The following is a 13,789-nucleotide window of genomic DNA, read 5'->3' on the forward strand; positions in this document are numbered from 1 at the left end:
TTGAACTTTCTATCACTTTTGGTTCCGGTAATTCTGTTGACCATATAGGTGATATTCAGGGGCCAAATGTCATCATGGAGCATGTTGGAGATAAAAAACAAAATGTGCCCAAAACGTGATATTATGACGTTATACGCCGTTCTGAGACATGTTTGAACTTTCTATCACTTTTGGTTCCGATGATTCTGTTGACCATATATGTGATATTCAGGTGCCTAATAACATATTGGAGCATGTTGGAGATAAAAACAAAATGTGCCCAAAACGTGATATTATGACGTTATACGCCGTTCTGAGACATGTTTGAACTTTCTATCACTTTTGGTTCCGATGATTCTGTTGACCATATATGTGATATTCAGGTGCCTAATAACATATTGGAGCATGTTGGAGATAAAAACAAAATGTGCCCAAAACGTGATATTATGACGTTATACGCCGTTCTGAGCCATGTTTGAAATTTCTATCACTTTTGGTTCCGGTAATTCTGTTGACCATATATGTGATATTCAGGGGCCAAATATCATCTTGGAGCATGTTGGAGATAAAAAACAAAATGTGCCCAAAACGTGATATTATGAAGTTATACGCCGTTCTGAGACATGTTTGAACTTTCTATCACTTTTGGTTCCGATGATTCTGTTGACCATATATGTGATATTCAGGCGCCTAATAACATATTGGAGCATGTTGGAGATAAAAAACAAAATGTGCCCAAAACGTGATATTATGACGTTATGTGCCGTTCTGAGCCATGTTTGAACTTTCTATCACCTTTGGTTCCGGTAATTCTGTTGACCATATATGTGATATTCAGGGGCCAAATGTCATCTTGGAGCATGTTGGAGATAAAAAACAAAATGTGCCCAAAACGTGATATTATGACGTTATGCGCCGTTCTGAGCCATGTTTGAACTTTCTATCACTTTTTGTTCCGGTAATTCTGTTGACAATATATGTGATATTCAGGCGCCAAATGACATCTCGGAGCATGTTGGAGATAAAAAACAAAATGTGCCCAAAACGTGATATTATGACGTTATACGCCGTTCTGAGCCATGTTTAAACTTTCTATCACTTTTGGTTCCGATAATTCTGTTGACCATATTTGTGATATTCAGGGGCCTAATGTCGTACTGGAGCATGTTGGAGATAAAAAACAAAATGTGCCCAAAACGTGATATTATGACGTTATACGCCGTTCTGAGCCATGTTTGAACTTTCTATCACTTTTGGTTCCGGTAATTCTGTTGACCATATATGTGATATTCAGGCGCCAAATGTCGTCTTGGAGCATGTTGGAGATAAAAAACAAAATGTGCCCAAAACGTGATATTAGGACGTTATACGCCGTTCTGAGCCATGTTTGAACTTTCTATCACTTTTGGTTCCGATAATTCTGTTGACCATATTTGTGATATTCCGGGGCCTAATGTCGTATTGGAGCATGTTGGAGATAAAAAACAAAATGTGCCCAAAACGTGATGTGATGTTATACGCCGTTCTGAGCCATGTTTGAACTTTCTATCACTTTTTGTTCCGGTAATTCTGTTGACCATATATGTGATATTCAGGCGCCAAATGACATTTTGGAGCATGTTGGAGATAAAAAACAAAATGTGCCCAAAACGTGATATTATGACGTTATACGCCGTTCTGAGCCATGTTTGAACTTTCTATCACTTTTGGTTCCGATAATTCTGTTGACCATATTTGTGATATTCAGGCGCCAACTGACATGTTGGAGCATGTTGGGGATAAAAAACAATATGTGCCCAAAACGTGATATTATGACATTATACGCCGTTCTGAGCCATGTTTGAACTTTCTATCACTTTTGGTTCCGATAATTCTGTTGACCATATTTGTGATATTCAGGGGCCAAATATCGTATTGGAGCATGTTGGAGATAAAAAACAAAATGTGCCCAAAACGTGATATTGTGTCGTTATACGCCGTTCTGAGCCATGTTTGAACTTTCTATCACTTTTGGTTCCGGTAGTTCTGTTGACCATATATGTGATATCCAGGCGCCAAATGACATCTTGGAGCATGTTGGAGATAAAAAACAAAATGTGCCCAAAACGTGATATTATGACGTTATACGCCGTTCTGAGCCATGTTTGAACTTTCTATCACTTTTGGTTCCGATGATTCTGTTGACCATATATGTGATATTCAGGCGCCTAATAACATATTGGAGCATGTTGGAGATAAAAAACAAAATGTGCCCAAAACGTGATATTATGACGTTATACGCCGTTCTGAGCCATGTTTGAACTTTCTATCACTTTTGGTTCCGGTAATTCTGTTGACCATATATGTGATATTCAGGCGCCAAAGGACATCTTGGAGCATGTTGGAGATAAAAAACAAAATGCGCCCAAAACGTGATATTATGACGTTATACGCCGTTCTGAGCCATGTTTGAACTTTCTATCAGTTTTGGTTCCTGTAATTCTGTTGACCATATATGTGATATTCAGGCGCCAATGACATCTTGGAGCATGTTGGAGATAAAAAACAAAATGTGCCCAAAACGTGATATTATGACGTTATACGCCGTTCTGAGACATGTTTGAACTTTCTATCACTTTTGGTTCCGATGATTCTGTTGACCATATATGTGATATTCAGACGCCTAATAACATATTGGAGCATGTTGGAGATAAAAAACAAAATGTGCCCAAAACGTGATATTATGACGTTATACGCCGTTCTGAGCCATGTTTGAACTTTCTATCACTTTTGGTTCCGGTAATTCTGTTGACCATATATGTGATATTCAGGCGCCAAAGGACATCTTGGAGCATGTTGGAGATAAAAAACAAAATGCGCCCAAAACGTGATATTATGACGTTATACGCCGTTCTGAGCCATGTTTGAACTTTCTATCAGTTTTGGTTCCTGTAATTCTGTTGACCATATATGTGATATTCAGGCGCCAATGACATCTTGGAGCATGTTGGAGATAAAAAACAAAATGTGCCCAAAACGTGATATTATGACGTTATACGCCGTTCTGAGCCATGTTTGAACTTTCTATCACTTTCGGTTCCGGTAATTCTGTTGACCATATTTGTGATATTCAGGGGCCAAATATCGTATTGGAGCATGTTGGAGATAAAAAACACAATATGCCCAAAACGTGATATTATGACGTTATACGCCGTTCTGAGCCATGTTTGAACTTTCTATCACTTTTTGTTCCGGTAATTCTGTTGACCATATATGTGATATTCAGGCGCCAAATGACATCTCGGAGCATGTTGGAGATAAAAAACAAAATGTGCCCAAAACGTGATATTATGACGTTATACGCCGTTCTGAGACATGTTTGAACTTTCTATCACTTTTGGTTCCGATGATTCTGTTGACCATATATGTGATATTCAGGCGCCTAATAACATATTGGAGCATGTTGGAGATAAAAAACAAAATGTGCCCAAAACGTGATATTATGACGTTATGCGCCGTTCTGAGCCATGTTTGAACTTTCTATCACCTTTGGTTCCGGTAATTCTGTTGACCATATATGTGATATTCAGGGGCCAAATGTCATCTTGGAGCATGTTGGAGATAAAAAACAAAATGTGCCCAAAACGTGATATTATGACGTTATGCGCCGTTCTGAGCCATGTTTGAACTTTCTATCACTTTTTGTTCCGGTAATTCTGTTGACAATATATGTGATATTCAGGCGCCAAATGACATCTCGGAGCATGTTGGAGATAAAAAACAAAATGTGCCCAAAACGTGATATTATGACGTTATACGCCGTTCTGAGCCATGTTTAAACTTTCTATCACTTTTGGTTCCGATAATTCTGTTGACCATATTTGTGATATTCAGGGGCCTAATGTCGTACTGGAGCATGTTGGAGATAAAAAACAAAATGTGCCCAAAACGTGATATTATGACGTTATACGCCGTTCTGAGCCATGTTTGAACTTTCTATCACTTTTGGTTCCGGTAATTCTGTTGACCATATATGTGATATTCAGGCGCCAAATGTCGTCTTGGAGCATGTTGGAGATAAAAAAAAAAATGTGCCCAAAACGTGATATTAGGACGTTATACGCCGTTCTGAGCCATGTTTGAACTTTCTATCACTTTTGGTTCCGATAATTCTGTTGACCATATTTGTGATATTCCGGGGCCTAATGTCGTATTGGAGCATGTTGGAGATAAAAAACAAAATGTGCCCAAAACGTGATGTGATGTTATACGCCGTTCTGAGCCATGTTTGAACTTTCTATCACTTTTTGTTCCGGTAATTCTGTTGACCATATATGTGATATTCAGGCGCCAAATGACATTTTGGAGCATGTTGGAGATAAAAAACAAAATGTGCCCAAAACGTGATATTATGACGTTATACGCCGTTCTGAGCCATGTTTGAACTTTCTATCACTTTTGGTTCCGATAATTCTGTTGACCATATTTGTGATATTCAGGCGCCAAATGACATGTTGGAGCATGTTGGGGATAAAAAACAATATGTGCCCAAAACGTGATATTATGACATTATACGCCGTTCTGAGCCATGTTTGAACTTTCTATCACTTTTGGTTCCGATAATTCTGTTGACCATATTTGTGATATTCAGGGGCCAAATATCGTATTGGAGCATGTTGGAGATAAAAAACAAAATGTGCCCAAAACGTGATATTGTGTCGTTATACGCCGTTCTGAGCCATGTTTGAACTTTCTATCACTTTTGGTTCCGGTAGTTCTGTTGACCATATATGTGATATCCAGGCGCCAAATGACATCTTGGAGCATGTTGGAGATAAAAAACAAAATGTGCCCAAAACGTGATATTATGACGTTATACGCCGTTCTGAGCCATGTTTGAACTTTCTATCACTTTTGGTTCCGGTGATTCTGTTGACCATATATGTGATATTCAGGCGCCTAATAACATATTGGAGCATGTTGGAGATAAAAAACAAAATGTGCCCAAAACGTGATATTATGACGTTATACGCCGTTCTGAGCCATGTTTGAACTTTCTATCACTTTTGGTTCCGGTAATTCTGTTGACCATATATGTGATATTCAGGCGCCAAAGGACATCTTGGAGCATGTTGGAGATAAAAAACAAAATGCGCCCAAAACGTGATATTATGACGTTATACGCCGTTCTGAGCCATGTTTGAACTTTCTATCAGTTTTGGTTCCTGTAATTCTGTTGACCATATATGTGATATTCAGGCGCCAATGACATCTTGGAGCATGTTGGAGATAAAAAACAAAATGTGCCCAAAACGTGATATTATGACGTTATACGCCGTTCTGAGACATGTTTGAACTTTCTATCACTTTTGGTTCCGATGATTCTGTTGACCATATATGTGATATTCAGGCGCCTAATAACATATTGGAGCATGTTGGAGATAAAAAACAAAATGTGCCCAAAACGTGATATTATGACGTTATACGCCGTTCTGAGCCATGTTTGAACTTTCTATCACTTTTGGTTCCGGTAATTCTGTTGACCATATATGTGATATTCAGGCGCCAAAGGACATCTTGGAGCATGTTGGAGATAAAAAACAAAATGCGCCCAAAACGTGATATTATGACGTTATACGCCGTTCTGAGCCATGTTTGAACTTTCTATCAGTTTTGGTTCCTGTAATTCTGTTGACCATATATGTGATATTCAGGCGCCAATGACATCTTGGAGCATGTTGGAGATAAAAAACAAAATGTGCCCAAAACGTGATATTATGACGTTATACGCCGTTCTGAGCCATGTTTGAACTTTCTATCACTTTTGGTTCCGATGATTCTGTTGACCATATATGTGATATTCAGGCGCCTAATAACATATTGGAGCATGTTGGAGATAAAAAACAAAATGTGCCCAAAACGTGATATTATGACGTTATACGCCGTTCTGAGCCATGTTTGAACTTTCTATCACTTTTGGTTCCGGTAATTCTGTTGACCATATATGTGATATTCAGGCGCCAAATGACATTTTGGAGCATGTTGGAGATAAAAAACAAAATGTGCCCAAAACGTGATATTATGACGTTATACGCCGTTCTGAGCCATGTTTGAACTTTCTATCACTTTTGGTTCCGATAATTCTGTTGACCATATTTGTGATATTCAGGCGCCAAATGACATGTTGGAGCATGTTGGGGATAAAAAACAATATGTGCCCAAAACGTGATATTATGACATTATACGCCGTTCTGAGCCATGTTTGAACTTTCTATCACTTTTGGTTCCGATAATTCTGTTGACCATATTTGTGATATTCAGGGGCCAAATATCGTATTGGAGCATGTTGGAGATAAAAAACAAAATGTGCCCAAAACGTGATATTGTGTCGTTATACGCCGTTCTGAGCCATGTTTGAACTTTCTATCACTTTTGGTTCCGGTAGTTCTGTTGACCATATATGTGATATCCAGGCGCCAAATGACATCTTGGAGCATGTTGGAGATAAAAAACAAAATGTGCCCAAAACGTGATATTATGACGTTATACGCCGTTCTGAGCCATGTTTGAACTTTCTATCACTTTTGGTTCCGGTGATTCTGTTGACCATATATGTGATATTCAGGCGCCTAATAACATATTGGAGCATGTTGGAGATAAAAAACAAAATGTGCCCAAAACGTGATATTATGACGTTATACGCCGTTCTGAGCCATGTTTGAACTTTCTATCACTTTTGGTTCCGGTAATTCTGTTGACCATATATGTGATATTCAGGCGCCAAAGGACATCTTGGAGCATGTTGGAGATAAAAAACAAAATGCGCCCAAAACGTGATATTATGACGTTATACGCCGTTCTGAGCCATGTTTGAACTTTCTATCAGTTTTGGTTCCTGTAATTCTGTTGACCATATATGTGATATTCAGGCGCCAATGACATCTTGGAGCATGTTGGAGATAAAAAACAAAATGTGCCCAAAACGTGATATTATGACGTTATACGCCGTTCTGAGACATGTTTGAACTTTCTATCACTTTTGGTTCCGATGATTCTGTTGACCATATATGTGATATTCAGGCGCCTAATAACATATTGGAGCATGTTGGAGATAAAAAACAAAATGTGCCCAAAACGTGATATTATGACGTTATACGCCGTTCTGAGCCATGTTTGAACTTTCTATCACTTTTGGTTCCGGTAATTCTGTTGACCATATATGTGATATTCAGGCGCCAAAGGACATCTTGGAGCATGTTGGAGATAAAAAACAAAATGCGCCCAAAACGTGATATTATGACGTTATACGCCGTTCTGAGCCATGTTTGAACTTTCTATCAGTTTTGGTTCCTGTAATTCTGTTGACCATATATGTGATATTCAGGCGCCAATGACATCTTGGAGCATGTTGGAGATAAAAAACAAAATGTGCCCAAAACGTGATATTATGACGTTATACGCCGTTCTGAGCCATGTTTGAACTTTCTATCACTTTTGGTTCCGATGATTCTGTTGACCATATATGTGATATTCAGGCGCCTAATAACATATTGGAGCATGTTGGAGATAAAAAACAAAATGTGCCCAAAACGTGATATTATGACGTTATACGCCGTTCTGAGCCATGTTTGAACTTTCTATCACTTTTGGTTCCGGTAATTCTGTTGACCATATATGTGATATTCAGGCGCCAAAGGACATCTTGGAGCATGTTGGAGATAAAAAACAAAATGCGCCCAAAACGTGATATTATGACGTTATACGCCGTTCTGAGCCATGTTTGAACTTTCTATCAGTTTTGGTTCCGATAATTCTGTTGACCATATTTGTGATATTCAGGGGCCAAATGTCGTATTGGAGCATGTTGGAGATAAAAAACAAAATGTGCCCAAAACGTGATATTATGATGTTATACGCGGTTCTGAGCCATGTTTGAACTTTCTATCACTTTTGGTTCCGGTAATTCTGTTGACCATATATGTGATATTCAGGCGCCAATGACATCTTGGAGCATGTTGGAGATAAAAAACAAAATGTGCCCAAAACGTGATATTATGACGTTATACGCCGTTCTGAGACATGTTTGAACTTTCTATCACTTTTGGTTCCGGTAATTCTGTTGACCATATATGTGATATTCAGGGGCCAAATGTCATCTTGGAGCATGTTGGAGATAAAAACAAAATGTGCCCAAAACGTGATATTATGACGTTATTCGCCGTTCTGAGCCATGTTTGAACTTTCTATCACTTTTGGTTCCGATAATTCTGTTGACCATATTTGTGATATTCAGGGGCCAAATGTCGTATTGGAGCATGTTGGAGATAAAAAACAAAATGTGCCCAAAACGTGATATTATGATGTTATACGCGGTTCTGAGCCATGTTTGAACTTTCTATCACTTTTGGTTCCGGTAATTCTGTTGACCATATATGTGATATTCAGGGGCCAAATGTCATCTTGGAGCATGTTGGAGATGAAAAACAAAATGTGCCCAAAACGTGATATTATGACTTTATACGCCGTTCTGAGACATGTTTGAACTTTCTATCACTTTTGGTTCCGATGATTCTGTTGACCATATATGTGATATTCAGGCGCCTAATGACATATTGGAGCATGTTGGAGATAAAAAACAAAATGTGCCCAAAACGTGATATTATGACGTTATACGCCGTTCTGAGCCATGTTTGAACTTTCTATCACTTTTGGTTCCGATAATTCTGTTGACCATATTTGTGATATTCAGGGGCCAAATATCGTATTGGAGCATGTTGGAGATAAAAAACAAAATGTGCCCAAAACGTGATATTATGACGTTATACGCCGTTCTGAGCCATGTTTGAACTTTCTATCACTTTTGGTTCCGGTAATTCTGTTGACCATATATGTGATATTCAGGCGCCAAATGACATATTGGAGCATGTTGGAGATAAAAAACAAAATGCGCCCAAAACGTGATATTATGACGTTATACGCCGTTCTGAGCCATGTTTGAACTTTCTATCACTTTTGGTTCCGATAATTCTGTTGACCATATTTGTGATATTCAGGGGCCAAATGTCGTATTGGAGCATGTTGGAGATAAAAAACAAAATGTGCCCAAAACGTGATATTATGACGCTATACGCGGTTCTGAGCCATGTTTGAACTTTCTATCACTTTTGGTTCCGGTAATTCTGTTGACCATATATGTGATATTCAGGGGCCAAATGTCATCTTGGAGCATGTTGGAGATGAAAAACAAAATGTGCCCAAAACGTGATATTATGACTTTATACGCCGTTCTGAGACATGTTTGAACTTTCTATCACTTTTGGTTCCGATGATTCTGTTGACCATATATGTGATATCCAGGCGCCAAATGACATCTTGGAGCATGTTGGAGATAAAAAACAAAATGTGCCCAAAACGTGATATTATGACGTTATACGCCGTTCTGAGCCATGTTTGAACTTTCTATCACTTTTGGTTCCGATGATTCTGTTGACCATATATGTGATATTCAGGCGCCTAATAACATATTGGAGCATGTTGGAGATAAAAAACAAAATGTGCCCAAAACGTGATATTATGACGTTATACGCCGTTCTGAGCCATGTTTGAACTTTCTATCACTTTTGGTTCCGATAATTCTGTTGACCATATTTGTGATATTCAGGCGCCAAATGACATGTTGGAGCATGTTGGGGATAAAAAACAATATGTGCCCAAAACGTGATATTATGACATTATACGCCGTTCTGAGCCATGTTTGAACTTTCTATCACTTTTGGTTCCGATAATTCTGTTGACCATATTTGTGATATTCAGGGGCCAAATATCGTATTGGAGCATGTTGGAGATAAAAAACAAAATGTGCCCAAAACGTGATATTGTGTCGTTATACGCCGTTCTGAGCCATGTTTGAACTTTCTATCACTTTTGGTTCCGGTAGTTCTGTTGACCATATATGTGATATCCAGGCGCCAAATGACATCTTGGAGCATGTTGGAGATAAAAAACAAAATGTGCCCAAAACGTGATATTATGACGTTATACGCCGTTCTGAGCCATGTTTGAACTTTCTATCACTTTTGGTTCCGATGATTCTGTTGACCATATATGTGATATTCAGGCGCCTAATAACATATTGGAGCATGTTGGAGATAAAAAACAAAATGTGCCCAAAACGTGATATTATGACGTTATACGCCGTTCTGAGCCATGTTTGAACTTTCTATCACTTTTGGTTCCGGTAATTCTGTTGACCATATATGTGATATTCAGGCGCCAAAGGACATCTTGGAGCATGTTGGAGATAAAAAACAAAATGCGCCCAAAACGTGATATTATGACGTTATACGCCGTTCTGAGCCATGTTTGAACTTTCTATCAGTTTTGGTTCCTGTAATTCTGTTGACCATATATGTGATATTCAGGCGCCAATGACATCTTGGAGCATGTTGGAGATAAAAAACAAAATGTGCCCAAAACGTGATATTATGACGTTATACGCCGTTCTGAGACATGTTTGAACTTTCTATCACTTTTGGTTCCGGTAATTCTGTTGACCATATATGTGATATTCAGGGGCCAAATGTCATCTTGGAGCATGTTGGAGATAAAAACAAAATGTGCCCAAAACGTGATATTATGACGTTATACGCCGTTCTGAGCCATGTTTGAACTTTCTATCACTTTTGGTTCCGATAATTCTGTTGACCATATTTGTGATATTCAGGGGCCAAATGTCGTATTGGAGCATGTTGGAGATAAAAAACAAAATGTGCCCAAAACGTGATATTATGATGTTATACGCGGTTCTGAGCCATGTTTGAACTTTCTATCACTTTTGGTTCCGGTAATTCTGTTGACCATATATGTGATATTCAGGGGCCAAATGTCATCTTGGAGCATGTTGGAGATGAAAAACAAAATGTGCCCAAAACGTGATATTATGACTTTATACGCCGTTCTGAGACATGTTTGAACTTTCTATCACTTTTGGTTCCGATGATTCTGTTGACCATATATGTGATATTCAGGCGCCTAATGACATATTGGAGCATGTTGGAGATAAAAAACAAAATGTGCCCAAAACGTGATATTATGACGTTATACGCCGTTCTGAGCCATGTTTGAACTTTCTATCACTTTTGGTTCCGGTAATTCTGTTGACCATATATGTGATATTCAGGCGCCAAATGACATATTGGAGCATGTTGGAGATAAAAAACAAAATGCGCCCAAAACGTGATATTATGACGTTATACGCCGTTCTGAGCCATGTTTGAACTTTCTATCACTTTTGGTTCCGATAATTCTGTTGACCATATTTGTGATATTCAGGGGCCAAATGTCGTATTGGAGCATGTTGGAGATAAAAAACAAAATGTGCCCAAAACGTGATATTATGACGTTATACGCGGTTCTGAGCCATGTTTGAACTTTCTTTCACTTTTGGTTCCGGTAATTCTGTTGACCATATATGTGATATTCAGGGGCCAAATGTCATCTTGGAGCATGTTGGAGATGAAAAACAAAATGTGCCCAAAACGTGATATTATGACTTTATACGCCGTTCTGAGACATGTTTGAACTTTCTATCACTTTTGGTTCCGATGATTCTGTTGACCATATATGTGATATTCAGGCGCCTAATGACATGTTGGAGATAAAAAACAACATGTGCCCAAAACGTGATATTATGACGTTATACGCCGTTCTGAGCCATGTTTGAACTTTCTATCACTTTTGGTTCCGATAATTCTGTTGACCATATTTGTGATATTCAGGCGCCAAATGACATGTTGGAGCATGTTGGGGATAAAAAACAATATGTGCCCAAAACGTGATATTATGACGTTATACGCCGTTCTGAGCCATGTTTGAACTTTCTATCACTTTTGGTTCCGATAATTCTGTTGACCATATTTGTGATATTCAGGGGCCAAATATCGTATTGGAGCATGTTGGAGATAAAAAACAAAATGTGCCCAAAACGTGATATTATGACGTTATACGCCGTTCTGAGCCATGTTTGAACTTTCTATCACTTTTGGTTCCGGTAATTTTGTTGACCATATATGTGATATCCAGGCGCCAAATGACATCTTGGAGCATGTTGGAGATAAAAAACAAAATGTGCCCAAAACGTGATATTATGACGTTATACGCCGTTCTGAGCCATGTTTGAACTTTCTATCACTTTTGGTTCCGGTAATTCTGTTGACCATATATGTGATATTCAGGCGCCAAATGACATATTGGAGCATGTTGGAGATAAAAAACAAAATGCGCCCAAAACGTGATATTATGACGTTATACGCCGTTCTGAGCCATGTTTGAACTTTCTATCACTTTTGGTTCCGATAATTCTGTTGACCATATTTGTGATATTCAGGGGCCAAATGTCGTATTGGAGCATGTTGGAGATAAAAAACAAAATGTGCCCAAAACGTGATATTATGACGTTATACGCGGTTCTGAGCCATGTTTGAACTTTCTTTCACTTTTGGTTCCGGTAATTCTGTTGACCATATATGTGATATTCAGGGGCCAAATGTCATCTTGGAGCATGTTGGAGATGAAAAACAAAATGTGCCCAAAACGTGATATTATGACTTTATACGCCGTTCTGAGACATGTTTGAACTTTCTATCACTTTTGGTTCCGATGATTCTGTTGACCATATATGTGATATTCAGGCGCCTAATGACATGTTGGAGATAAAAAACAACATGTGCCCAAAACGTGATATTATGACGTTATACGCCGTTCTGAGCCATGTTTGAACTTTCTATCACTTTTGGTTCCGATAATTCTGTTGACCATATTTGTGATATTCAGGCGCCAAATGACATGTTGGAGCATGTTGGGGATAAAAAACAATATGTGCCCAAAACGTGATATTATGACGTTATACGCCGTTCTGAGCCATGTTTGAACTTTCTATCACTTTTGGTTCCGATAATTCTGTTGACCATATTTGTGATATTCAGGGGCCAAATATCGTATTGGAGCATGTTGGAGATAAAAAACAAAATGTGCCCAAAACGTGATATTATGACGTTATACGCCGTTCTGAGCCATGTTTGAACTTTCTATCACTTTTGGTTCCGGTAATTTTGTTGACCATATATGTGATATCCAGGCGCCAAATGACATCTTGGAGCATGTTGGAGATAAAAAACAAAATGTGCCCAAAACGTGATATTATGACGTTATACGCCGTTCTGAGCCATGTTTGAACTTTCTATCACTTTTGGTACCGATGATTCTGTTGACCATATATGTGATATTCAGGCGCCTAATAACATATTGGAGCATGTTGGAGATAAAAAACAAAATGTGCCCAAAACGTGATATTATGACGTTATACGCCGTTCTGAGCCATGTTTGAACTTTCTATCACTTTTGGTTCCGATAATTCTGTTGACCATATTTGTGATATTCAGGCGCCAAATGACATGTTGGAGCATGTTGGAGATAAAAAACAAAATGTGCCCAAAACGTGATATTATGACATTATACGCCGTTCTGAGACATGTTTGAACTTTCTATCACTTTTGGTTCCGGTAATTCTGTTGACCGTATATGTGATATTCAGGGGCCAAATGTCATCTTGGAGCATGTTGGAGATAAAAACAAAATGTGCCCAAAACGTGATATTATGACGTTATACGCCGTTCTGAGCCATGTTTGAACTTTCTATCACTTTTGGTTCCGATAATTCTGTTGACCATATTTGTGATATTCAGGGGCCAAATATCGTATTGGAGCATGTTGGAGATAAAAAATAAAATGCGCCCAAAACGTGATATTATGACGTTATACGCCGTTCTGAGCC

The sequence above is a fragment of the Onthophagus taurus genome, chromosome 7, assembly GCF_036711975.1.
Source record: "Onthophagus taurus isolate NC chromosome 7, IU_Otau_3.0, whole genome shotgun sequence".
NCBI classification, from domain to species: domain Eukaryota; kingdom Metazoa; phylum Arthropoda; class Insecta; order Coleoptera; family Scarabaeidae; genus Onthophagus; species Onthophagus taurus.